At 46.1% G+C, this 26610-nt stretch overlaps 5 non-coding genes across 5 annotated transcripts; 1 reads left to right on the top strand and 4 right to left on the bottom strand.

Annotated features, from left to right (window-relative positions):
• Positions 1 to 5129: 5129 nt before the first annotated feature.
• Positions 5130 to 5201, top strand: Trnac-gca (transfer RNA cysteine (anticodon GCA)). Its single transcript has one exon. It is a non-coding gene; the product is annotated as a tRNA-Cys (tRNA).
• A 4058-nt stretch (positions 5202 to 9259) lies between these two features.
• Positions 9260 to 9331, bottom strand: Trnac-gca (transfer RNA cysteine (anticodon GCA)). The gene has a single exon. It is a non-coding gene; the product is annotated as a tRNA-Cys (tRNA).
• Positions 9332 to 11661: 2330 nt separating this feature from the next.
• Trnac-gca (transfer RNA cysteine (anticodon GCA)) lies at positions 11662 to 11733 on the bottom strand. The gene has a single exon. It is a non-coding gene; the product is annotated as a tRNA-Cys (tRNA).
• Positions 11734 to 16030: 4297 nt separating this feature from the next.
• On the bottom strand, positions 16031 to 16102 carry Trnac-gca (transfer RNA cysteine (anticodon GCA)). Its single transcript has one exon. It is a non-coding gene; the product is annotated as a tRNA-Cys (tRNA).
• Positions 16103 to 23892: 7790 nt separating this feature from the next.
• Positions 23893 to 23964, bottom strand: Trnac-gca (transfer RNA cysteine (anticodon GCA)). The gene has a single exon. It is a non-coding gene; the product is annotated as a tRNA-Cys (tRNA).
• Between the last annotated feature and the right edge of the window lie 2646 nt (positions 23965 to 26610).

The following is a 26610-nucleotide window of genomic DNA, read 5'->3' as shown; positions in this document are numbered from 1 at the left end:
AGCATTGGGACAACTCAAGTCTTAACCAAATCAATAGCTCTATATGATCTCTCTGTCAGCCAAACCAGCCCCTTCTGAGCCAACCAGATGGACTGCAGACTTGCTTTGCAGTGGGAAATGGTCTCACACTTGGAGACCACAGCCAGAGCCAGAGCTCAGTGTTCCAGTTGCATTCTTCTCCAACTTCTGTGATCTGCAGATATTCCAAAACCATTTTAGCTAGCTAATTGACACCAGGGAATTATAGATAGCATATGTAGAGGAGGATTTTTACAAATTGTATGAAATTAGAAGAGTATAAATTTAAATAAGTCTAATGAGTTTTATGACTATACTCAATTCCTGTTTAAAATGTCATATCTGGAACAATTTAAAAATCTGTTGTTCAGTGGAGTGAGACAGACCTGGATCCACAGGTGGTCAATTCAAATGTAGCTAAGATATGAGGGACTTCCTATCATAATGTAGAAGGATTCCTCAGATTTGGGGATGGGAAAGCCAGGGGATAGATTGTTGATTGTGTCTTGCTCATCTAATCAACAGTAGAAACTCCCTTCAGTCCCCACATCTGAATGATGTCAAAGACTGTATTCTTTGATGACTGAAGGTTCTAAACTTTTAAAAAATGCAATCATAGTATCCAGCCATGCTCTATAGATATCCCCATTAGATTCCCCCAAAGCCTCCTTCAGCCATTTACCTGACAACTCTGTCCTGAGAGGAGATGCTACATCGTGTGGAATAACTAGAGATCTAGGACCTCATGAAACCTGTCAAGGTCCAGTGCTTTGAGGAACCTCAGAACATCCCATAAGAAAACCCTGTATTCTGCATTTTCTGTTTCACTACCCCACCCCCCACCTCAAGTAGATCTGAGAGACTACATTGGCTACTTTTAGATGTTGCTCTTGACTTTACTATCCTTGGGGGCTAATGGGTCTTTGACAGATGAAGATACTGTGTGACATCTCTGACTAGTTTAGTAGTGAACCAATTAAATAAATTCCTTCTTCTGCCAGTATATCTTATCCCCTGAGCAATACACAGCCTGGGACTGTGTCTTAGTTAGGTTTACTACTGCTGTGAAGAGACACCATGACTACGGCAACTCTTGTAAAGAAAACATTTCATTGAGGGGGGCTCACTTACAGTTTCAGAGGTTCAGTCCATTATGATCATGAAGGGGAGCATGGCAGCATGCAGGGAGACATGGTCCTGGAGCTGAGAGTGCTACATCTTACAGGCAACAGGAAGTCCACTGACTGTCACATTAAGTGAAGCTTGAGAAAAGAGACCTCACTGGGACCTGTCCCTAGTACACGAGCCGGCCTTTTGGAGCCTAGTGCCTATGGTGAGACACTTTGCACAGCCTTGGTGCAGGGAGGAGGGGCTTAGACCTGCCTCAACTGAATGTACCAGGCTCTGTTGAATCCCCATGGGAGACCTTGCCTTGAAGGAGGTGGGAATGGGGGATGGGTTGGGGGGCTGGGGAGTGGGGGGGTGGGAGGAGGGAGGACAGGGAAATCTGTGACTGATATGTAGGATGAATGGAAAGTTTCTTAATTAAAAATTAATTAATTAATTAAAAGAAAAGAAAAGAGATCTCAAAGCCTGCCCCCACAGTGACACACTTCCTCCAAAAAGGCCACACCTCCTAATAGTGCCACTCCCTTTGGGGGCCATTTTCTTTCAAACCACCACAGGCTGTTACTTTGCCTGTAACCTTGCTGTTACAGCAGCTTCCATACCTTACCCCTAGTATGTGGTTGTGCATGTTCAGGGCTTGTCCATGGTCTAGTGAGATGGTGTGTATTGCCCTGGCAAGCAAATTTTAAGGTACTGTCTGTTGTAATTCAGCGTCATTTCTATTTTGTGTCACTGCGACCATTTCATCTGACTAAACTAGCATAAGGGAGGGGACACTCATTTGGTCTCATGGATTTAGAGTTCAGTTCTTCATGGTGGGGAAGGCACGGCAGAGTTCATGGAGACAGGAGCACATGACAGGCTTCTCACAGCAGGGTGGAGCAGGAAGCAGACAGCAAGGCAAGAGGCAGAACAGGTGTAAACTTAGAGGCCCCACCCTTCTGCCAGCTAGACCCCATCTCTTAAAGGTCCTAAAAACAGTGCCATGAGCTGGGAACCAAGTATTCAAATCATGAGCCCATGGAGGGCAACCAAGATTCCAACCATAACATTCAACCCTTGCCCCAGAGATTCAGGGTCATTGTATAACACAAAGTGCCTTTTCCAAGTTCAAGACTCCCCAAAGTCTAAATGATTCTAATACCATTTGAGAGTCCAAGTCCAGATGCAATCGCACAGCTGTGAGTCTCTGTAAAATGAAAAAAATAAATTAACATATTTCAAATACACAATGTCACAAAGTAAACAATGTCATTTCAAACATGAGGACAGCAAGTCCCAAACCCCACAGGACCAATGGTAAATGCCACAGCCCCAAATCTAGCATCTAGGGCACATGGTAGCAATATCAGAGCTGCAGTAGGTTCCAACAGGTTCCTCTTCCCAACCATAACCTTGTTGTTGTTGTTTTTTGTAGCATGCATGACTTCTCTTGGGCCAGCAATACTCCGTGCCTGTAGGCTTCCTTGACAGACATTCAATGCTCCTGGCAACTCTAATATCCTAGTACCTCTATTGCAGCTTAGGCTTCATCTTCACAGCTTCGTATATCAGCATCTCAAAGGATCCCTTCAGAGATTTGACCATGATAAATACTGTCTAGTTGCAAAGGCTTTCCTTACAATGGCTTTCCTTTCCTTATGAGTGCAAGCTTCCATGACCCTACAACCCTTGCCTTCTGCATGCCTGAAAAACTAGAACCATGGATGATATCAAGTTTTGCTGCTAGCTTGAGTAGCAGTTGGGCGCCTCTAGGACTAGAATCTTCAGAGTCCAGTTAGCTGAATCAGGAAAGCACTTCCTTAGGCAGTCCTTTACCAGCAGGACACCACATTGGCTTTCTCTGTTATAGGGAAATCTTCCCAATGAGTCTTCAGTTTTATATATCAAAAACTGTGAGCAGCAGGGTCTCACCTTTCAGCCACCTTTCCTGTAGTTTCAGTGCAAAGTATATGCCTTCTTTTTTACACAAAACTGTTTTATTTATGCTTTGAGAATTGTATACATGCCTACAATGTATTTTGATCATATCTACTCCCATCATGTCCCTCTCCCAACTTCATGCCCTCTTCTTTGTTTTATAGTCACTCATAGAATCCGATTAGTGCTCCCTGGATGCAAAGGGGTGTGAGGCCACCTACTAGAGAACAGGCAACCTACCTGTGGCTACACCACCAAAGAAAAGTAACTCTCCCTCCCTTCCACAATTTCCATCAAGTGCCAATAGCTCCTCAGATAGGAGTGGGTCCTCACAATCCCCTTCTCGATCCATGCTGGATTCTGCTGGCTTGACCTTGTGCAGGTCTTGTGCGGGTACCCACAGCTCCTATGAGTTCATGAGTGCAGTGACTGTATCTTGCCCAGAGGACAGCATTTCACAGCACCCTCCCCACCCTCCAGCTCTTACATTCTTTCCACACTCTCTTCCATAATGCTTCCTGAGCCTTATGGGGGGAGGGAGTTGAGATAGATACACCATTTAGGGCCGAGAACTCTAAATTCTAATTTATGGCAAAGGCTTCTGAAGAGGGGAGCCTGCTTCCTGTTTTGGGAGAGGTTGATGAGCTACTTTTGACTCAGGCCTGGAAGCTTTGAAGAGGACCTATCCTGAAGTGACAATACAGGTTACAAATGAACTTAGAGGAGTTTTAGAAGTAAAATATATTAATTATGCTTTACAGTAGTGGAGGGTGTGTGGCCCAGGAGTAGAGCATTTGACTGTAGACCAAGAGGTCCCTGGTTCAAATCCAGGTGCCCCCTATTTGTATCTATTTTTTTTTTCTTCTTTTAAAACAATGCCTGGCCGGGCGGTGGTGGCACACACCTTTAATCCTAGCACTCGGGAGGCAGAGCCAGGTGGATCTCTGTGAGTTCAAGGCCAGCCTGGGCTACAGAGTGAGTTCCGGGAAAGGTGCAAAGCTACACATTGAAACCCTGTCTCAAAAAAAAAAAAAAGCCTGAATTTCAACTCCTCCAACTTAGTAGGCACCATGATAAATATCGTGGCCATTTTCCAACCAGCGAATGGTAGGGGTAATTACAATTATCTGTGTTCATTACTTTTCTCATCACTGTGACCAACTGCCTGATGGGGCAACTTAAGGAAGGGAAGACTTATCTGGGCCCATGGTTTCAGTCCAGCAAACCAAGGGAGGCATGGTGGAGGTCATGGCAGCAGGAACATCATGGAAGACCAGGAAGTGGAAAGAGGGGACTTGGAGACAGGGACAGACTATAACCTTCAAGACATCACCCAGTGGCCTATGACTGCCAGCTAGAGCTTGTGTATCAAAAGTCCCACAACCTCCCAGAACAGTTCTACCATCTGAGGGCCAAGTATTGAAACCTGTGATGTATCCACAGAACCCTAACTTTCTTCCCCTGCTTCTCCCAGGCTCATGTAAATAATACAAAGAGCACTCAGTCCAACTTCAAGAGTCCTCATCATCTTAACAGACCCAACACTGCTCACACATCCAAAGTCTCTTCTGAGATCCAAGACAAACTCTCAGCTGTAAAATCAAATACAAGTTATGTACTGCCACCATACTGTGGCATACGGAAAACATTCCCATTCCCAAAGGAAGAACAGGAGGACAGCATGGAAACATGACCGAAACTGAGGAGGTCAGACGTAGTGTCGTTCTGTCTGCTGTGAGCAGGCACAGACCCTTCGGTGTGTTTTGTCCTGCTATGGAGCCAGAGTTTTGCCAGAAGAGTCCCTCAGCCCTATCTCAGGGACCATATACCTTGTTCTTGAAATCTTTTTAAAATGGTACTAAGGAAGAGAAACATTAGATCTGATAATGGAGGCTTTGGGGGAATCCCCTTAAAGTCAGAGAAGGGGGAGCTTGCACATAATAGAGCAGTTCACCAGAGACCAAAGGGAGCCTGAGATGAGAGGGGAAACCACAATACTTAATAGTCTTAGAATGAAGGAGGGCTACCTAGTTATTAGTGCTAATCACAAGTTACATCAGGATGGGGGTATAGCTCAGGGGTAGAGCATTTGACTGCAGATCAAGAGGTCCCTGGTTCAAATCCAGGTACCCCCTAATATTGTAACATTTTAGCCACCTGAATCAGCTATGATCCCCCAACACTTAACATTCTAATGCTAAGAGGCAAAAGGAAGGCAAGGCCAATCCAGTGATGTACAGATGCAGACTGGCCTTGCACAGTGCTTGTCCCTATCTGGTGGCTTGAGTCAGACTTTGATGTTCTTATGTGACTATCCAACAAGCAGAACCTCTTACAGAATATCTAGCATCTCTGGTCCAACCCACCAGTGCCAAGATCCGTCTATCATAATGGATAACCACATCCTAGGACGCCTTCCAAACTATCAGGACCTCTGTTATACAAGTTTGAACTTGACCTTGGATTTTGCAGCAGAGATGCTATGTAACCTCCAGTTATGAAGCCTTTGGGGGGAAGATGCATAGTAAACCTGTAGTTTGAGGGGCTTAGGCAGGGACTCAGCAGCAGTGGGGGAGCCTTCTTCTTAGTTGAGAAACCCCTTTGGATCTGCATTTGGATCCTAAGACAACCCAATCCCTGTTCTTCCAAGTGTGCTGACCTACTGATAAGAGGCCTCCTGAGACCATGAGATTGGTCCCTAGGTTTGGCATCAGGCTCCCCACAAGCTCAGCCTAGGAAGACCACTGCCAAGAATTTGGCCTTGGGATAAAGAAAAGAAAAATCTAGAACATGAATAACAGAGCAAAATTCCAGGCATTGGTCTAAAGGGGGATAATGGGCTGGAAAGAGTCCAGGGTGGCAGCAGCAGAGGTCACACCATACCAGCAAGAGATGATTTCAAAGCTAGTGTCCCCAGGGGACACAGGAAGAGAATGCACTAGACAGGACATAGGCGTTCTCCTGTGTTCAACTGAGGGGTCAGGAGGCAACTGGTGACCAGAAGAGGAATAGTTTGCATGCAGAGGGTAGGCCACAATATGGGACCTAACCACTGATGGGCAGAACCCCTGAGGATTACAGGAGAAGCCCAGAGTGGCTAAATAGCACTAGTGAGAGAAATTGCTTGACTGATGGAAGAGCATTTAAGAGGTCAAGAGGTTCATGATACAAGTTCTGTGTGTGTCTGTGTCTGTTTGTCTGTCTCCTTTGAGATCAGTCTATCTGTTTCCTTCAGGGTATAATGAGACTGGTACCAACTAAACTTGGAGTCTTTGAGACCATTTCATCAGAAGACCCAGCTCATCAGGGCCTGAGCAGCAGGTGTGGCTAACAGGTTATATTGTGGCTCCAGGCTGGGTTCGTAGAAAGAGCCCAGGTTGGGATTCATTCCCAACCCTGTTTTTAATAGGGTGAATATGTTTAGACACGTCTCATAATCATGACCTTTTTTCAAGCCAACACTATCAGGCACCAAACAAATTTGGAGGTTCGCAGTTCTCCCTGGGATCATGAGAAGATCTTGTTAAAACAAAAACAAAAAAAAAAGTCCTTGCCCTACTCAGGTGCAGGAGCTATGAGATGGAGCCTGTAAATCTTTATTCCCATGCAGGTACACCCTCTGTCATGAGCATCTCCCTCATTTAAAACTGTGATGGTTGGCCCAGAAGGAGAGCCAGGCCTCACATTCATCTTCAAGTCTTTGAGGAAACATTCCCATGATGTCTATGGCTGTGGAGTGCTGCATATAGAGGGTGCCAGGCATTTGCAGAGTCCTTAGATTGTGACTAGATAGTGAGGTGAGCTTTTTTCTTTAATTAAGAAATTTTTTTTCATTCATTTTACACATTAATGAAAGATTCCCCTCTTCCCTCCTCCCGCCCCCTCCAGCCTCCCCTCCCAACCAACTCCCCACTCCCTCCCACAAGAAGGCAAGGCCTCCCATGTGGAGGCACAGTCAGTAGAAACAAGTCCAAGCCCTTCCCCCTGCCTCAAGGCTGCATGAGGTGTCCTATCATAGTGGGCTCCAAAAAGCCCACTCATGCACCAGAGATGGATTCTGATCCTACCACCAGGAAGCCTCCCAAGCAGATCAAGCTACGCAACTGTCTAACCATGCAAAGGGCCTAGTCTAGTCCCATGCAGGCTCCACAGCCATTGATCCAGCTTTCATGAGTTCCCTCTAATTTGGTTTGGTCATCCCTGCATGTTTCCCCATCATGATCCTGATGCATTGCTCATAGAATCCCTCTTCTCTCTCTTTGACTGGACTCCTGGAGCTCTGTCTAGTGATTGGCTGTGGATCTCTGCATCTGCTTCCATCAGTCATTGGAGAAAAGTTCTGTGATGACAGATAGGGTGTTCACTGGTCTGATCTCTGGGGCAAGCCAGTTCAGTTCAGTCACCCTCTCCACTATTGCTAGTAGTCCAGGCTGGGGTCATCCTTGGGGATTCCTGGCAACTTCCCTAGCACCGGGTTTCTCTCTATCCCCATGATATCTCTCTCTATCATGGTATCTCTTTCATTGCATTCCTCTCCCTCCCTGTTCCAGTTCAACCATCCCATTCCCTTATTCTCTCATCCCCTATCCCCTACCCTCCATTGCCCACCCCTCATCTCCAGTTTACTCATGGAGATCTCATGTATTTCCCCTTCCCAGGGTGGTCCATGTGTCCCTCTTTGGGTCTTCCCTGTTAGTTAGCTTCTCTGGAGTTGTGGGTTGTTGCCTGGTTACCCTTTGCTTTATATCTAGTATCCACTTATGAGTGGGTACATATGATGTTTGTCCTTCTGAGTCTGGCTTATCTCACTCAGGATGATATTTTCTAGTTCCATCCATTTGCCTGCAAACCTCATGATGTCATTGTTTTTTTCTGCTGAGTAGTACTCCAAATAAGACAAAATGACAGCCTACAGAATGGGAAAAGATTTTCACCAACTCCACATCTGACAGAGGGCTGATCTCTAAAATATATAAAGAACTCAAGAAACTAGACATCAAAATAATGAACAATCCAATTAAAAAATGGACTATAGAGCTAAACAGAATTCTCAAAGGAAGAATTTCAAATGGCTTAAAGACATTTAAGGAATTGCTCATCATCCTTAATTATCAGGGAAATGCAAATCAAAACGACTCTGAGATACCATCTTACACCTGTCAGAATAGCTAAGATCAAAAGCACCGAAGACAGCTTATGTTGGAGGTTATGTGGAGCAAGGGGAACATTCCTCCACTCTTGGTGGGAGTGCAAACTGGTACAGCCACTTTGGAAATCAGTATAGCAGTTTCTCAGAAAATTGGGAATCAATCTACCTCAAGACCCAGCTATACCACTCTTGGGCATATACCCAAGGAATACTCAATCATACCATAAGGACATGTGCTCAACTATGTTCATAGCAGCATTATTTGTAATAGCCAGAACCTGGAAACAACCTAGATGCCCCTCAGCTGAAGACTGGATTAAGAAAATGTGGTACATATACACAATAGAGGTGAGCTTTTAAGGACAGATCAAGACTCTAATCCAGGTCTTGTTGTTTCTACTCATTGATGTGACTCTGCTTTTCTTTTCTTGCCTATGAGTCTTAGCCTGTTAGCATGTAGGGCTGAGAGAAAGAGGCCTGGAAGTTCAGGTCAGTCCTCTAAGAAGCCCTAGGTGACATCTATCACCATCTCTCCCTGGGATTCTATCCTAGAGAGCATCCTACAATCCTGTTCTTCCCCTAGTCCCAGGTCTGGGTAGGGTAAGGCATAAGTGCATGTGGCCAGTAAATCTTCGGTGGCCCAGGGAAGGAGCTCCAGATTTGAGATACAGAGCTAAGGTCCAGGGCCTCTGACCTGCAGCCTAGCATAGTGGGATCAGAAACCTGAGAGCCACTCCACTGCCAGGGAAACGATGCAGCAGCCCAGAAGGTAGGAGAAGAGATGACCAGCTTCATCTGCAGATCTCCAGCATCTCTCTGGGAGCTTTTCAACAACCCCAGAAATTCCTGGAACAGAGCAGAACCTGAGGGCTAGATGAAGCAAGGATATATGTCTTAAAACCTCTAACAAGTACATCTAAGTCCCTGAGTGATATCAAGTCTGTCCTATACTGTGGATTGGAGTTTGATGTGCTTCATCATTCTCTTCCAGGTGCCCTGATCTAAAAGGAAAACAATAGAGGATACACTTTGGTGACAAAAGGTAGGGGGCACCTGGATTTGAACCAGGGACCTCTTGATCTGCAGTCAAATGCTCTACCCCTGAGCTATACCCCCACTTGTATATAACCTCTCATTAGTACCTCTTCAACCATGGCATGGCACCCAGCCTGCCTACATGTTTATAATCCACTGTGGCTTCTCTGTGTTCTAGAAACTAGCAATCATTCTGTACTATAGCTTGCCTTCCCTTTTCTCCAACCTCAACCTGTCCTTCTCTGCACCCCCATCCTGAAGGGTGTGGCAAAGGCACCAGCCTTGCACCTGGAAAGGATACCTCACTGTAAGCGTCCTCTAAGTCACACACTGGTCAAGACAAGAGCAGCTCATCCTGGGTCTTCAACTAACCTGACACTGAGTGCTGGAAAAGCCTTTTTCATACTACAAGGCCTCAGGAAGGTGCTCCTATTTCACTTGGTCATTTATTCACTCAACAAACATGGAGCTTGGTAGGTGTCAGTCCCTGTCCATGTGAACACAGGGACAAGTAAGATATTTCATTTTCTTGAGACAGAGTTTCCAGGTAAATGACTGAAGAAGGCTTTGAGGACAGGACATTCAGCTGGAAGACTTACCCCATGGTTGACTGACAGGGAGATTATAGAGAGTTATTGGTGTGATTAAGATCTGAGTTGTCCCAATGCTCTCACAGAGTCACATTTGGAGTTCCATTCTTTCTTAACCACTCATCTATTTTCAGCAAGGAAAACAGGGAAGCTGTGGATGCCACTAACACAGAAGTCAGACAGTCGAGGATCAGCCTTTGCTCTCTGTTTTGACTGTGTTTCATCTGCAGTAATTGGAAACCAGAAAGTCTAACAGTACAACCAGAAAAGGGCCCTGTGTTTTAGCCTGCATGAGGACCAGGCCATGCATTGTAATATTTGAGCATGTCCTGTGTTGAGTCAGCAGGCACAGGCAGTGCTCTCTGGAACCTACATAGTGGTCTGGGGAACTGAGGGCTAGCATCACTCACCTTGTTCTGGAAGACCTGAGATTCTCCATTCCATCCCCTGGAACCTAATGTATGGGGTGGTTTGAGTGAAAATGGCCCTCATGGGATCATGTTTGAATGCGTGGTCCCCAGTTAGTGGAACTGTTTGGAAAGGATTAGGAGATACCTTATGGGAGTGCCCTTGTAGGGGAGTTGTGTCACCGGGGGTAGGCTTTGGTTTCAAAAGCCCACACTAGGCCCAGCCCCCCTTCCTCTCTCTGCCTTCAACTTACAGATAAGACGTGAGTTTCTAAACTACTGCTCCAGTGTCATGCTGCCACTCTGCTCCCTATCATGGTGGTCATAGACTCACCCTCTCTGAAACTGTAAGCAGGGCCATAATTAAATGCTTCCTTTTATACACTGTTTGGTCATGGTGTCTCTTACCATCAATAGAACATGGATTTTCATTCTTTGGACCCAGTGAGGCCAGATGACCAGCCTCACTTTATGCACTTCCCTGAGAATCTTCCTTGTTGCAGTACTTTGTTTAAATAAGAGCCTATCTCTGGTTGACAGAAACATGGAAGGCCATCATTGGCAGGACAATGAAGCCCTCAAGATGAGGCAGGAAAGTAAACAGGACCTAAGGAAATATGGGACCAGGCCTTCAGCCAGCCTTCTTGCCCTTCCTGTGCTGGAATGACACAGTGAACACTGGCCTTGGTGTCTGGCCCTGCCCATGTCATTGCCTGAGTCAGCCAGCCCCAGGATGTTTCCAAATCTGTCCTCTCTGACTTCCTCAGCACTCACAGCCTTATTTTGAGACATCACTGATAAGCTCAAGGCATTATCTCTTGTGCTGAATAATTCATGCTGTCAGCTGGCGAGGTTGTGATGCCCAGATGTTTGGTCAAACACCATGAAGATGATGCTGTGAAGGCATTTTTGGTTGGCACCCAAACTTCAGTCAGCAGATTTTAAGTAAAGCCCATTAGCTTCTGTAAGGTGGGTGGGCCTCCTGTAACAGTTAAAGGCCTGGGAAGAAAGAGCGGTGTCCCTAAAGAAGAAAGAATTTGACCTCAAGACCTTAACATGCCACCTCTTCCAAGTATCTATCCTGTACTATCCTGTATTCTGCCCTGCAGAAATGAGACTTCCTACTGCTTGTTGTGCAGGCATTTCTTAGACTATCTCTGTGTGAACACATAAAAACACAAATTCACACATACACAATGTGTCACTTCTGTTTTGTCTGGGCAGCCATGACCAATGTGCCCAGTTCAAACATCTGCCACTGTTGTCTTCCTTAACCAGACTCAGGATTCTGCCGCCATCAGAACTGAGCCAATGAAAACTAGCCTTAGCCCTACAAGAATGACATAAATTTTCAAGGGACTGGGACTCTCCTGAAGGGCATGCAGCCAATTCAGTGTTCATGGGAAGAAAAGGTAGGGGGCACCCGGATTTGAACCGGGGACCTCTTGATCTGCAGTCAAATGCTCTACCCCTGAGCTATACCCCCACCTGCTTATATATGTCTAATAAACATTCTAAACCTGTGTGGCCACTCCCTGACAGTCACCATCTGGCACGCATACTTGCCAGTGCTCTGCCATCATCTGCTTACTCCTAGAATGCCCAGCCCTCAGCTGCCTCTGTACACCTCACTACCACTTCCTCCTGGCAATCACCATCCTTCCCTAGTTCCCAGTTGAGACATGGGCGTTAAGTCCTGGAGGTCTGTGCTAGAGATCTTTCAGACTCACCTAAAAGATCCAGATGTAGAGGTCTGACTGCTCAGCTGACATCTGGAGATAAATAAACCTGGGCAGTACTAAAGAAAAGCACATTCCTTTGCTCCTGCCTAAGAACTACTAAACCAGACTCTCTGGGAAGGGGACCAGAGGATGACCTCTATCTCACACAAGCTCAGGGAATGGCTCTGGCTCACTGACAGATTGTGACTAGTGATTTAATCTGCTCCCTTGCATTGTATAGATGTGGGGGAAATGGCAGTGGTTAAAATCATGCCCAAAGAAAACACATGATTCGTGACATAAGCAGAGTCCACATTTATGGTGAAGAGCCTCTGCACCAAACAGCCCAGGGCCGAGGATCCCTGACCCCCTCCTCTCCCCTTCCTCCCTCTTACTTACCATTTACAGAAGGCTTCAGATGCCTGTCTCTGAGTCACACCCTCCACCTGTTTTCCCTGTTGGGATTCACATCACTTTCCTGTGCTTTGCCACACACAAGGACCCACGTGATTGTGAGTTTCCTCACTTTTAGTGAAATAATCACAATGGACTGACTCCTTCAGATGAGTCTCTTTTTAACCTTGAGCTTACACTGTCCTTCTCGTAGACCCATCCCAGGACTTGTATTTTGGAGTATCCACAGAGAAGACTTGGACACCAGTTTAAGGCAATAGAAAGTTTTATTAGGTGACCAGTGACTACACTGGGTGTTCAGGATCCCAGTGTAGCCCCAACCCTTTCTCAGGGTGAGCTTTTAATCATTTTCTGGGTTAACATTCTTCAGTTCACAAGAACAGTTAGCCAGAACTGCAGACAAGCTTAGTACATTTAAAGACTTTCCTAGAACTATGGACTTTTATGGATTAGGTCTTGGTTTTGGTTTTGGTTAGTGGTACTGTCTACATGCTGAGTTTTATGACCTGAATGTACTTCCATCATGGAGTCAGTTGTGCTAAGGTCTCGGGGCCTGTTACATTTGTAAAAATCATTCTGGGCCAGCACCCTGTGGCCTTGTGGAGCCTCACTTCGGAGAACAGCCATTCAGAACTAAAGCCTTGCTCTCTCCTTCATTACTGGAGTCTTGTCTTTAACCCACTGTTCCTACTGTTCTCTGTCCACCTCACTCTGGCTCCACAGTAATGTTCTTAGGGGTTTGTTGTCTGTTTCTATTGTTGACTCTTCTTCATAACCTCGCCTCACTTTCTAATGTACTATAATTCTTTTCATTCTTACACTATAGGAATTATCAACCAATTCCAGCTGATCAGACATGCATGGTGATTTGAATGAGATGGGCCCCCTTAGGCTCACATCTTTTCTGGGTTAGTCCACAGTTGATGAACTGTTTGGAAAGAGGTGTGTCACTGGAGATGGGCTTTGAGGTTTCAAAAACCTACTATACCAGGCCCGGCCCAGCCCTCCTCTCCCCTCCTCTCCCCTCCTCTCCTCTTCTCCTCCTCCTTCTCCTCCTCCTCCTCCTCCTCCTCCTCCTCCTCCTCCTTCTCTCTCTCTCTCTCTCTCTCTCTCTCTCTCTCTCTTTCTCTCTCTCTCTCTCTCTCTCTCTCTCTCTCTCTCTCTCTCTCTCTCTCTCTCTGCCTTTAGATCAGGATGTAGCTCTCAGCTACTTCTCCAGCACCATGCCTACATATGAGCTGCCATGCTCCCTGCCATGATGATAATGAACTAACCAATCCTCTGAAGCTAGAAGCAGTTAAATTCTCGCTTTTGTAAGGATTGTCTTGGTTGTAGTGTCTCTTCACAGCAATAGGACAGCGACTGAGACAACATGCTATTTGCAACCATGAGTTTGCGTTCCTAATCCTCAGTGGCCCCTCCTGTGTCTGACAGTCTCATTTATACCCTGTATGCATATTCTGAATTCCTTGGATCAACTAAAGTCTCCTCCTCCACTTAGTCAGTCCCTGATGCACCCAGTTTGGTGCTAGGATGGGGATCACAGCTGAGGCAGCCAGCACCTCCACAATAGTCATCCCAAGTTTAAGTTCAACTGCATCCACAGTACACACTTATCCTCATGCTCACGGTTCAGCACTGTGGGAACCAATCAGCTGGTACAGGCTGGTGTTTGAAGTCTCTGCCTCAAGCCATGAGCGTCCCTCTGTTTGGTTTCACAGTGAATACTGGCCTCAGCCTCTGGTCCTGATGGTCCATCTCTCTCTCTCTCTCTCTCTCTCTCTCTCTCTCTCTCTCTCTCTCTCTCTGGTATTGATGAACCCCCATATCTTATCCAGGATTATTCTCACCTCTCTGTGTGATTTACTTAATACTTATAGGTTTACTCAAGAGCATGGCATTGGCCAAGATTAAGACGATATCTTTTGTGCTGGTTAATTTTATGTAACCCTTTGGTGGGGCCATGTGCACAGATGTTTAGCCAAACACATCCATGTTAGCTGTGAAGATACATTTTGGTTATAAGCCACGTTTCAATCAGTAAAAACTCTTCACAATGTGAGTGGGCCTCCTCCTGCACTTCTAAACTCAGGAGGAAAGACTGGTGTCTCTGTGGTAGAAGGAATTTGGCCTGCAGTTATACGTAACTCTGTCTTCTCTGTCACTTCTTCCTGGTGTCCATCCTGCACACATCAGAATTAAGTTTGAAACAGAATTAAGGGCTCAGCAGTTAAGAGCACTGCCTGCTCTTTCAGAGGACCCACATAGCAGCTGACAATAGCCTGCAATTTCAGTTCCAGGGGATCCAATGCCCTTTTCTGTTCTCTGTGGGCACTGCATGCATGTGGTGCACAGATATACATATAGGCAAAACACCTAAACATAAGATTAAAAAAAGAATAGATCTTCAAAGAAAAAAGAAAATGGCCACTCCTTAAAACTCTCTTCATAGACACACAAGCACACACACACACACACACACACACACACACACACACACAGTCTGTCATATTTTCTGTGGACAGCTGTGGCTAACATACCCCCATCCATACATCTGCCACTGTTGTCTCCTTAATCAGATGCAGGACCCCATCCCCTCCAGGACTGAGCCAAAGAGTAACTGGCCCCTGGCCTTATAGACAGAACTCAGGTTAGAAGAAATAGACAACGACCTTCTAATAAAAGCCCAACCTTCCACTCCTCTCTCTGTCTTAGAGGATAAGTCAGTGTAGGAAAACCAGCATTGCATACATTGAGGGAAAGGGGAGGGGCACCTAGATTTGAACCAGGGACCTCTTGATCTGTAGTCAAATGCGCTACTCCTTAGCTATGCCCCCCACTTAGGTATAACCCCTCATCAGCACTTTTTCATCCATGGCACCATACCAAAACTAGCTGCGCACTTACACTCCAAGATCTGTACATGTTCTAGGCACTGGCAAGCTCTCTGCACTACAGCCAGCCCTCCCTTCATTCTCTCTTTAACTATTGAAGCCCCTCTGTCTTGAGATGTAGTGAGGAAAAGTGTATCCAACAGTGGCATTTCCTCTCAGGCCACACGTGGTAGTCAGAGCAGGAGCTGCTGGTTTAGGGGCTTCTGTGAACCACACATGCAGCCCAACACACGAAGTGTGGAGAGCTTCCTCCACTCATTTCACTCCATCGTCCATTCACCGAACAAACACTCATGGGACTCTTTAGGTGTTGGTCTCTGTCATCCATTTCGAGTACATAGAGACAAGTATGATATTGTTCTCGTTATTCAGAATTCAAATAAGAGGCAAGTCCATGAACCAAAGCATAGCTACAAAAGTGGCAGGAGCCTAGGCAGAGGCCACTGGAAGTGAAGAGTGTGGAAAGCATCTTGGGAATCTGTCAAGGCTTCACAGAACTGATAAGGAAAACTGGCAAGAGACAGGAGCCACTTCCTCTATCCCACAAGCCTCCTGTGGGATGGATTTCCTGCAGTGAAGGAGCTTCAAGGTCACAGTCTTTGCCACTGTTTGAGTGACAGTGACCTGCATGTGCACCTAGGGCACCATGGGGGGGGGAGGGGTAAGGGCCAATGAGTGATAATGACTTTTAATTGACTCCACGTTAATGGCTACTTCAGTTTTGCTTTCTTGCATGTAAAAAGAGACTCTAGCAAGGGAGCACCTGGATTTGAACCAGGGACCTCTTGATCTGCAGTCAAATGCTCTACCCCTGAGCTATGCCCCCACCTTTTTATGTGCACCTCTAATAAGCAATCTAAACCCCATATGGACACTGCCTACATGTCACAGTCCTGGCATGTACACTTGCCAGTGTTTTGCCATCATCGCTCCCTTTTATGAGGTTCATGCCTGAGTCACCTCTACATGCCTAACTGCTGTCTCCTCTTGACCTTCCTGCCCATAGTTCCCAACTAAGCAAGAGGATCAACTCCCGGAGGTCTGCATTTAAAACATCCTTAGACTCACCAGGGGTTAGGCTCAAAGGGTTTGCTTTGGATGTGGGTAGGGCTAGGCAAAGCTAACAGTCTACCTGAGAACCCCTAATCAGAGTGTGTTCAAAAGGGTCCTGTGGGTGGACCAAACAAGCTCAGTAGATGACTCTGACTTCTTGACAGTTTAAAGACATTGATTTCATCTGCTCATTTCCCTGGCATAGATGTGGAGGGAAGGTGATGAGGGTTAAAATCATGTCCAGACAAAGCACACCTGATTCATGACCAAATCATAAGCAGAGTCCATTTCAAGGGCCTCTGTATGGATCACACAGGACAAGAAAATGAATGACCCCATTACCTCTTTTCTGCTCCCTCTTACTTCCCGGGGTTTTTTGTTTTGTTTTGTTTTGGTTTGGTTTGGTTTGTTTGTTTGTTTGTTTGTGTTTTTTGAACCCTTCAATGCATCATATGGAATAAGCATCCTGAAGGAAAGGTCTAACCCTCAGGAAAGCGATGAAGTGGGAATGGGAGTCTCTAGTTCTGGACTTGAAAGTCAGGCACCTTACCTGAGGTTTCCACCCCACACTGGCTCATCAACTCAGCTGGAAGAGTGGGGGGCAGGCAGACAGGATAGCTATTGGTGTATCCAGAGTTCAGACCTCAGGATGTACTGAAATGGGGCCTTCCTTTGAGAGTTCTTCTTTTTGGCCCCTATCCTGAGAACTATCAGTTCAAAAGACCACAGATCCCAAGATTGCAGGAAAGGATCATTTTCCTGGGGCAAGGAACTGTGGAGAATGTCAGGGAAGCTAAAACCCAAATCTACCCTATGGCTTCAAGAGACGATGAGTGTTGTATTTTTAAAAAGCAGGAAGGAGGGGTTGGGGATTTAGCTCAGTGGTAGAGCGCTTGCCTAGCAAGCGTAAGGCCCTAGGTTCGATCCTCAGCTCAAAAAAAAAAAAAAAAAAAGCAGGAAGGATTCACACCCTACAACAGGGCCCACATGGGAGATTTATCGAGGGGAGAGGAGGAAAGGGGAAGAGTTGGGGGTAGAGTCCGGCCCCTAGAGACGACAGTGAAAGAAGACGAATAGAAAGAGATGGGAGGTGGGCAAGGCCTGCCTTTTATAACAGAACTGCGCACAGGGGGTGCCCTTAGTGGCTGCAGCTGAGGTCTATCCTGTCAGGACCCTAAGGGCAGGCCAGTACAGATGCCTGAATGCTGACAATGAGAAAATGAGTGTTTTCTTCCTGAGTGATAACTGATCTGATTATGTTGATTAGCTGGGAAATACGGTTCTGGTGTAAATACTGTGTCTGCTCTGAACCTCTCAGTTGTGACTTGAGAACTCAGTGTGTAAAATGTTAAGCCGACTCTGCATCTGCATCACTCACTTACACTGAGTTGGGGGCACCTGTGTGGGCAGAAGACAAGGGGATAAGGTTGCCCTCCACTCTGGCTTCCAATGCTCCAATGAGAGTCCTCTCTGCTCACACCATTGCCATCCTCAAAATGTGGACAGAGGGTTCACATGCTGGGGGCACAAAGAGAAAAATGAAAAACCATAAAAGAACTACACACTCAAGAGAGCGAGACAGGACTGAACAGGCCTGAAGGGGTAGGGTGGGAGGGGCATGCTGGTGCAGAACCGTCGGGGAGGAGGGTAGGTCAACCTGACCACTGCTGAGCTCCTGTTCCTGCTCACCTCAGACAGAGAGGACACGCAGACCAAAGAAACGAGTCCCTCAGATGATGCTGACTCACAGCCACCTTTCCTTGGGTTACTTACAGGGACATGGGCCATCTTCACCAACAGAGCCAGCCCAGCCTGGCTGACTGCTCATGAGGTCTGCCTCACTGGAATCCCATGAGCACCTTGCAGGCAGCTGCACCACCGAAGACCTCCCTCCCTCTTATAGGACCTCTGGGGGGGGGGGGAGCTGTGGGTCTTGTGACTTTCATGAGCCTTCTAAGTCCCCTTCCTTCCCCTTCCAGAGAATGTTTCCATCCAGGGAAGCAGCTACACACCTGCTTACCCTCTCCTTCATCCTTGTAGGAGGATTCAGCCCTCCGGCTCAAGAGGTCAAGGGAAATCTATTCCTAACACCATGTTTCTTGAGCAAAAATAAGTGTAGCTAGGGAGTGTGGGAATTGGAATCGGGGCTGTGATCTGCCAAGTGCTTACTCGGAAACAGCCAGTGTTGTGGTGGGCATCCATCAACTCTAAGCTTACTTCAGGGAGTTGAGTCCCTACATGATGGCTTGCCACCACTACCCCAGCAGTGCTGGACCACTCCAGTTGGTCACCGTTTCCCCATGGCCTAGGTTCTGCCCTCAGATTCCAATTATTGGCCAGTTATACACTTCTACCATCTATGTCTAAATCCACATCATGTCCCTCAGTCACAGATGACAGATGAGTTGAGCATCACTGATGTTCACCATAATATCATTTAGCATCACACAGTGTTGTAAATCCCAGTGAAAGTTTCCTGTCATTTAGGATCGTGGAATTTAGGGTGGATACTTGGAGGGAATTGGGATACCTCCCCACCAATGTTAAGATTCCCATTGCCCCCAAGTGCTGCTAATTGAGAGGATTCAGCCAGGCTGCATAACCTCCAATTCAGCACATCCCCCCATAACACAACCTCTAAAGACCAGCCAGTTAAGAGCTTTTAAAAGAGCACACTATCAGAGCTTGAGCGACAGCTCAGAAGTTCAGAGCAATGGTTACCCTCGCAAAGGACCCAGGTTTGGTTCCCAGCATCAACATGGCAACTCACAACCATCAAGTACTCCAGTTTCTAGGTATTTGACACCCCTTCTGGCCTCCACAATAACCTGGCACAGTCTTGATCCACAGAGAAATACATGCAGGCAAACACTCATACACATAAAATAAAAATACACATTACCAAGCAAGAATTCTACTGCCTATCTTGAAAGTTAATCTTACAATGAATCTCAAACCTAAACTTTTGTACATAAAAGACAATCAGTCGGCTATACTGTAGATCTTTATGGTGTATACCCATCTATCACTAGTTTCTTATATCAGCAGATTGAGGGTAGGAATGGGTATGTGGCCTGCAAGGGAGTTGGATAGGAAAAGATGCTTTCTCTCTGCTCATGTTCTGTTAATCCGGCATAGGGTAAGGATGTTAGCTTCTTTTTTTTTTTTTTTTTTGGTTTTTCGGGACAGGGTTTCTCTGTGTAGTTTTGCGCCTTTCCTGGATCTCGCTCTGTAAACCAGGCTAGCCTCAAACTCACAAAGATCTTCCTGGCTCTGCCTCCCAAGTGCTGGGATTAAAGGTGTGCCACCACCGCCCGGCTAGGACGTTAGCTTCTAACAGCCTCTTGATATGGGAAGTCTAGACTTTTGGTTCATAGGATATTGCCAGACCCTTAAGAGTGTGGATGTAGCCAAGAGATTTACCACAACTGGTGGGTGGTGTGCTGTCAACCCTGGAGGATGTGTCTCAGCCCATACCCTAGGAAACTGTTGTTTCAAGTTCTGAAGCAGGGTCCCTGTGTCTGGATTTGTTTCTGCTGTGGAGTCTGGAAGAGCTAAAAGATATTCTTCATACAGAGAGGCAGGTGCAAAGGAAATTTTAGTTTCCTGAGGAGTAAGGTGATGACTGTGCCTAACTTTTGAAGAAATCTCTGCTCAGTCTGCTCCTCTATGTTCATTCTGTGGTCCCTGGTGGAGGACAAACAGCTGGTGGGAAAACCCCTTCATGACCATGACAGAAGTGCACATGAGGATGCCCAGCCAGGTGTGCAGGTGTCAAGCCTCTTCTGTATCACATGCTGCCACCTTATGGGGAAATCGAGTCACAGGACAGAGCCCTAGACAGTGGCTAGGAAGCATGTCCTCCTCTCGTGGGGAGATCTGGAAAGAGGCCAGCTCTCCCAAAGCCTTGACTAATCATGGTCCAGGATTGAGGTCTATGGTAAATCCTGGTGGAACTTCTTGATTTCCACATCTATGAACTTAAAAGACAAAATTTCTGTCCCTCCTGGACCCCAAACACAGAGGTTGTGCCAGAACAGACTTACTGCAAAATACCTGTGCCTAAAGATCCAGCAACATGGAAGTGCACAAGGTCACAGATGCAATTCACAGAAACTTAGCTCTATGCAGAAGTAGTCACAGTGCCTGTTACCTCTCCCACAGTGTGACTCCTCTTCTATATGCCACCTTCAGTATACTCCAGCATCCCACAAAACCATCTAATATAACAAATTACCTCCCAACTAGGAGACCCAGACCAACAGGTAAGCATCCTGGGATTCAGGATGTTCCCTGATTAGGCTCTGAACATGCCACTGAAGTAGTTCCCATCATGTTCTGCATGACACTTGGCTCCACACTGAAAATCCACCATCTGTCTTCACAATTTCTGAGGAGGTTGTAGAAAACTACGTGCTTTCGGATGGCTGGGCAACACTTTCAGCTGCTCCCCCTGTAGAATCTACAGGCTCAGAGGTCTTTTCACCTCTGCTGTCCTTACTCCTTTTGTCTAGTTTGCTCATGCTTCTGGAAATACAGCCTGTGGTGGTGGATCTTAACTGTCAGCTTGAAGGGATGGAGAAAATGCCAGGACATTAGTTAATTCAGCTCTGAGGCTGACCATGAGGCGGTCCCCAGAGATCATGGAGGCTCTGACCTAAAGAAGGATTCACCCCTCCATGAACTCACCATAGGATGGAGTTAGTGGAAGGTGCTGAAACATGGGTAGTGGGACCACGCTGTAGGAAGTGGGTCATAGGGCACGTCCTGGGCATTATATCTTGCCCTGGCACCTTCCTGCATTCCTGTTCTCTGGCCACCATGATATCAAATATTCTGCTCTGCTCATGCTTTCCATTCCTGTCATGATAACAGAAAGCCCGTGAATCATAAGCAGAACAAACCTCCCTCCGTCAAGATGCCTTCCTAGGATATTTGGACACAGAAGCACAGAAGCCTGCCTTATACAGGCTCTCAGGAAACTCGTGGGTTGCTTATGAATTTGGTTCTATCCCCAACAGCAACCACCACACTCCTCTTTGATACTGTTTTTCCCTGGCTCAGTTGTAAGTATTTGGGCACATCAAGTTTCTATGGGATCATACTCTTCATCTTCCTAGGAACACCTGTCCAATGAGAGGATCTAGCTGGTACCACCTTGGTGATGTCATAGTCTTGAAAAGGGGTTTTTAAGCTACACAGTTGAGTTGGTCTTTTCCCTGAGGTTGTATCTGTGGAAGGCACCAAGTTTCCTTGGTAATACAGTAATTTTGAATACATCAACTGTATTTTCCCAACTACGCAATTTCTGAGTAATCCATACCATCTTTGAATTCTGCTTACAAAGCAAGCCAGTTCTCATCTGAGCTCAGATCTTTTTTAGGACCCCTTGCCAAATGCAGCCTACAGCAAGTAGCTCATGCATTGAGGCTTTTGCCCAACATCCCCTCCCCAGGTCTCACCATCAAGGACATTTTCTGCTTTCCAGGCTTTCACAGGGTGCTGTCTTCCTGCCCTCAACAGTAGCTTCCTCATCATTCCTGCAGCTGATAGAACAGATTGCTTACCACGCACCACTGCACAGAAAGCCATGTATTTTGGGATGTGTCCCAGCAAGAACCCCTCCACACAGCCATTTCAGCATTTGGCAGTCTTAGTCACAGGGATGTTGTACAACAAGCCACGAGGAAGTCTGGTGTCACAAAACACACCCATCTGTCATGATGCCCGTGAGTCTGCAGCTGGGATGTGAATAGAATGATCTAGACTGGGCTTTTTGTCAACCAGAAATGGTGACATAGAAATGAGTTTGTTCAGAAATAGAAGAGAAATTAGAATCCAGGATACACAGGATCTGACAGCCCAGGGCACACTCAGGTGAGCAAGGGAAATTGAGGTTACATACACTATTTGAAACAATTATCCAAGTATCAAAGACAGGGGCTTGTGATGAGGTGGTGCCTGTCCACAGTTGAACAGGGAGACACTGGACAGGTATCTGCCCAGAAGTATTTCCTGTGTAAGGTCTCAGTGTGCTTCATGCAAGGTTGTGAATTCAGAAAGACCTTGCTGTACTTTCAGTCACAGGCATGGGTATGTGTGATAACCCTTCTATATGGCCTCCTCACTCCTTTTCATTAGGATTTGGCATAAGTGACTCCATTTTGTTTCCAGTTAGTTCCATAGCTTGGAGCTGCTGTACCAATTCACAGGACAAGCAGATGTCATGATAACCATGGAAGTGCCAGATGACAGTCTTACCAACTGGCCTCATGTCCTGCCTGTATCACATCTTTGAACACCCATTGACCAAAGCAAACAATTCATGCTTCAGCCACTATCAGTCTGTGATTCTCAGCTGTCAATCACCCTTCCATGTTTACTCTGCCATAATGAACCTGGTTCAAGACAGCATGACGTTGACAGTCGTTGCTACAAGGATGGACGAGGAACAGGGTAGCTTGCTAACCTCCCCAGGAACGCCTGCCTTCCTGGTTGGGGATGGTTGTTCAGTAGTGTACACTCATTTCTGCTGGTACTCTGTCCAGGTGCATACCCAAAGAAGGAAGTCCCTTGGAGACCTCACAGCCTGAGCCAGCCTTGTAACCATCCTCTGCCTGCCAGACTCAGCCTGCTCCACTGAAGCACTTGATTCCTGGACCCTTCCTGGGAATACTGCAGCCCCTGGTCTCACTTTCTCGAGGTTCACGTAATCTATACAGGCTAGTTCCTGCTTGCTGAGAAGCTGTGACCAAGAATGGCTGGTAATTCGCTAATACCACCCCTGCCCCCAGCTGGATGTGAATGGATGAGAAGACTATGAGGCTTTATTCAGCCATGCAGAATAAATGAAATCATGACATTTTCAGGAATGTCGTATGTGTGAGAGACAGAGACACAGACAGAGAGACAGAGAGACAGAGAAAGGGATCATGAGAAGTGAGGAAGCCATCCTAAGGGGGGAGAAATGAAGAGGGTAAAGGGACATGTGATAAGAAACCAGGAGGTTACAACTAAGCTGGTGGAAGAAAGGGAACACAGTAGAAGGCAGTAGGGTGTGGGATGAGAACAAAGTATAATTATCCATGAATATAGACGCCATAATGAATCCCATTACTTTGTATGTTAACCTAAAAATAATAATAATAAAACGCAAACAAAAACCCTTTCCCCAAAGTGAGATGAACCTTTGCATCAGAGGGGAGTCCCTTCCAACTCTGAACTTGTGTGGGCCCCTTGCCTGCAGAACCCAGTACCGCTTTCTTTGTAGCTTTATTCTCAACTTTCTTAACATAATCATTATTCCTATTAAATTTCATGTACTTAATGACTAGGTTTCATCTTCAGGTTGTCTGTGATTGCTACAATCGGCAAAGCTTGAAGGAGAGGACAGGAAGAGTGTCTCAGTACTGGAGAAGAAGCACAAAGCTCAAAGTATTTCCAAAGAGAGGGCAAGAGTCTGGCAGAGAAGGGACAGGTTGACAAATGGGGTTAAGGATGGCCGAAGATAATGAGGATATACCTGAATCAAGAAAGCAAAAAACAACAACAAAAAGACACCATAGGGGGCACCTGGATTTGAACCAGGGACCTCTTGATCTGCAGTCAAATGCTCTACCCCTGAGCTATACCCCCTGGCTTGATAGACACTATAATTTATAGCCTTTACCTGAATGGAATACTATTATATTAACAGGGCAGTTCTGCAGGCCCTGGATTCATCTTACCCCAAGCTCTGCTTGTCTTTCCTCCATTCATTCCTCTGTCATGTTCATTTTCAGCTTCACCCCTCTGGCATCACTCTTGCTTCCCGGATGCAGCCACCCATCCAGTTAGGACATCTGGTTGTACTTGAATTGTCAGCAGGCAAAAAGCAGCCCTGTAGGAGGCTGAGGCAACTTTTGCAGCCTTGCTGCACCTGCCTCCCAACTCCCCATCCTGCATGGGTCATACCCCTGTCTTTTCTACCCTGATCTAACCTAGCTACAGTGATCCGGGAAAGAGATAGTTGGGAATCCATCTAGCATCACAATGGTAGAGGTAAGGAGAAGTGGTCAGAACCTAGACGTATTTTGAAGTAGCATGAACAGGAGTTGATAGTGATTTGGATGCTGTCTTAGTCAGTGTTCTATTACTATGAAGAGACATATGACCATGGCAACTCTTAGAAAGGAAAACATTGAATTGAGGCTTGCTTGCAGGTTCAGAGGTTTAGTCCATTGTTATCGTGGTAGAAAGCATGGTGGTGTGCAGGCAGACATGGTGATGGAGAGGTAACTGAGAGTTCTACATCCAGAACCTCAGGCGGCAGGAAGAGAATCTCTTGGCTCGGATGGGCTTTTTGAAACCTCAAAGCCCACCACCAGTGACAGACTTCCTCCAATAAGGCCATGCCTCCTAATCCTTTCAAACAGTGCCTCTCCCTGGTGACCAAGTATTCAAATCTATGAGCCTAAGGGGCCATTCATTGAAACCATCACAGGTGCGAGACTGAGAGAAAGAAAACCATGAAGCAAAGCACCGGGTCTTGGCTGAGTAGCTGCATCAGCAATCAGTCCACTTCAGGACATCGTGACGGGGGCCATCTGTTACAGAACCTGAAATGACTCACGTGAGATAGTAACTGACAACCACACTGAGTAGGCCAATTACAGTTTTTAGTCCTTTTATTAATAGCCAGACTAAGAGTGGGCTCATGCCTCTGAAGAGTCTCTTGGTGCCCAAGCTGAGTAGTACAGTGTTTTTAAAGACAAATCCACAATTACATCATGTTTGAAGAGGGGTTAATTAATGAGGGATTTGGGATGGCCCAGTAATGTCTGCTTTCTTTGTAAAGCTTGTTGGTATTTTCCAGATACAACATAATACATCTAGACCATGGCCAAGATTATGGAACGTCCCTCAAGGCACTGCCAAGGTGAATGTGACTATTGGGGGTAGAAGGCTGAGAAGTGACCAGGCAGGCACTAAATCAAGTTAGGACAGGATGACATTAACTTAGTCATTTCATTCCCCCATTTTTTTAAAGTTACCTTTAAACCTTTGAATTTGGCTAAGGGGTAAATACTGAGTCCTGAGGATCATTAGCTTAACTGAGCCAATTTTTGTTTGATGAACTTTAAAAGGAATTTACTTCATTGGAACAGGGAAAATGGCAGCTTCTCCTGTTGTCCAGTGGGGCAGCACAAAGGAAAATAAGAGGTCCTCTAGTCCTGAACAAACATGCACTTGGGGAAGTACATGTACAACAATACATAAAACTGGAGTATTATACAGTTGTTCTAAGGTCACACAGTGGGAGAGACCGGTGGTACAGGTAAACCAATGTGATTTGAAAGAAAATGGCCCCCAAAGGGGTGGCACTCTTAGGAGGTGTGGCCTTGTTGAAGTAAGAAATGTGTCACTGTGGGGGTGGACTTTGAGGTCTCTTTTGTTCAATCTTCTCTCACTGTGACACTCAGTCTATTTCCTGCTGCCTGCATATTAACATGTAGCAGCTCCTTCTCCAGCACCATGTCTGCCTGCATGGCACCATGCTCCCTGCCATGATGATAATGGACTAAACCTCTGAAACTGTAAGCCACCAACTCAGTTAAATGTTTTCCTTTATAAGAGTTGCCATGGCCTGCTGGACCATGGTAGCACATGTCTTTAATCCCAGCACTTGGAAGGTAGGGGCAAGTGGATCTCTGAGTTCAAAGCCAGCCTGGTCTACAGAGTGAGTTCTGGGACAGCCAGGGCTACACAGAAAAACCCTGTCTCAAAAAACAAAAAACAAAAAACAAAAAACAAAAAAAAAAAAAAAAAGAAGGAAGGAAGGAAGGAAGACAGACAGAAAAGAGTTGTGTGGTCATTGTGCCTCTTCACCACAATAGAAACCATAACCAAGACAACCAAGTTCCTGTTGTTGCAGGGCAGAGGCCCAAAGACTACTCAGTACATCTAACGTATGAACTGAGAGTTTATATTAAGCCTAGAGAGAAACAATTCTCACAGAACAGGGAGCTTTTAAAAATGCAAAAAAAAAAAAAAACACAGAAAAACTACATTCTGATTGGCATTTGCTGGGGAAAATAAAGCAAGCAAGCTGTTTAACAGAAGTAAAAAACATGCAGTTAGCCTGAGGCATTTTGACCAGAGTTTCTAGAATGTGGTTGAGTGCTTTCCTACCTATGCTGGTTTGAATAGAAATGCCCCCCATAGACTCATGTGTTTGAATGATTGGCCTACGAGTGGCACTGTTAAGTGATGTGACCTTGTTGGAGTGGGTGTGGCTTTGTT

Source organism: Peromyscus eremicus, chromosome 3 (genome assembly GCF_949786415.1).
Source record: "Peromyscus eremicus chromosome 3, PerEre_H2_v1, whole genome shotgun sequence".
Lineage (NCBI taxonomy): Eukaryota > Metazoa > Chordata > Mammalia > Rodentia > Cricetidae > Peromyscus > Peromyscus eremicus.
Note: the sequence above shows the minus strand (reverse complement) of the source record. Positions and strands in the feature narration are given on the sequence as shown.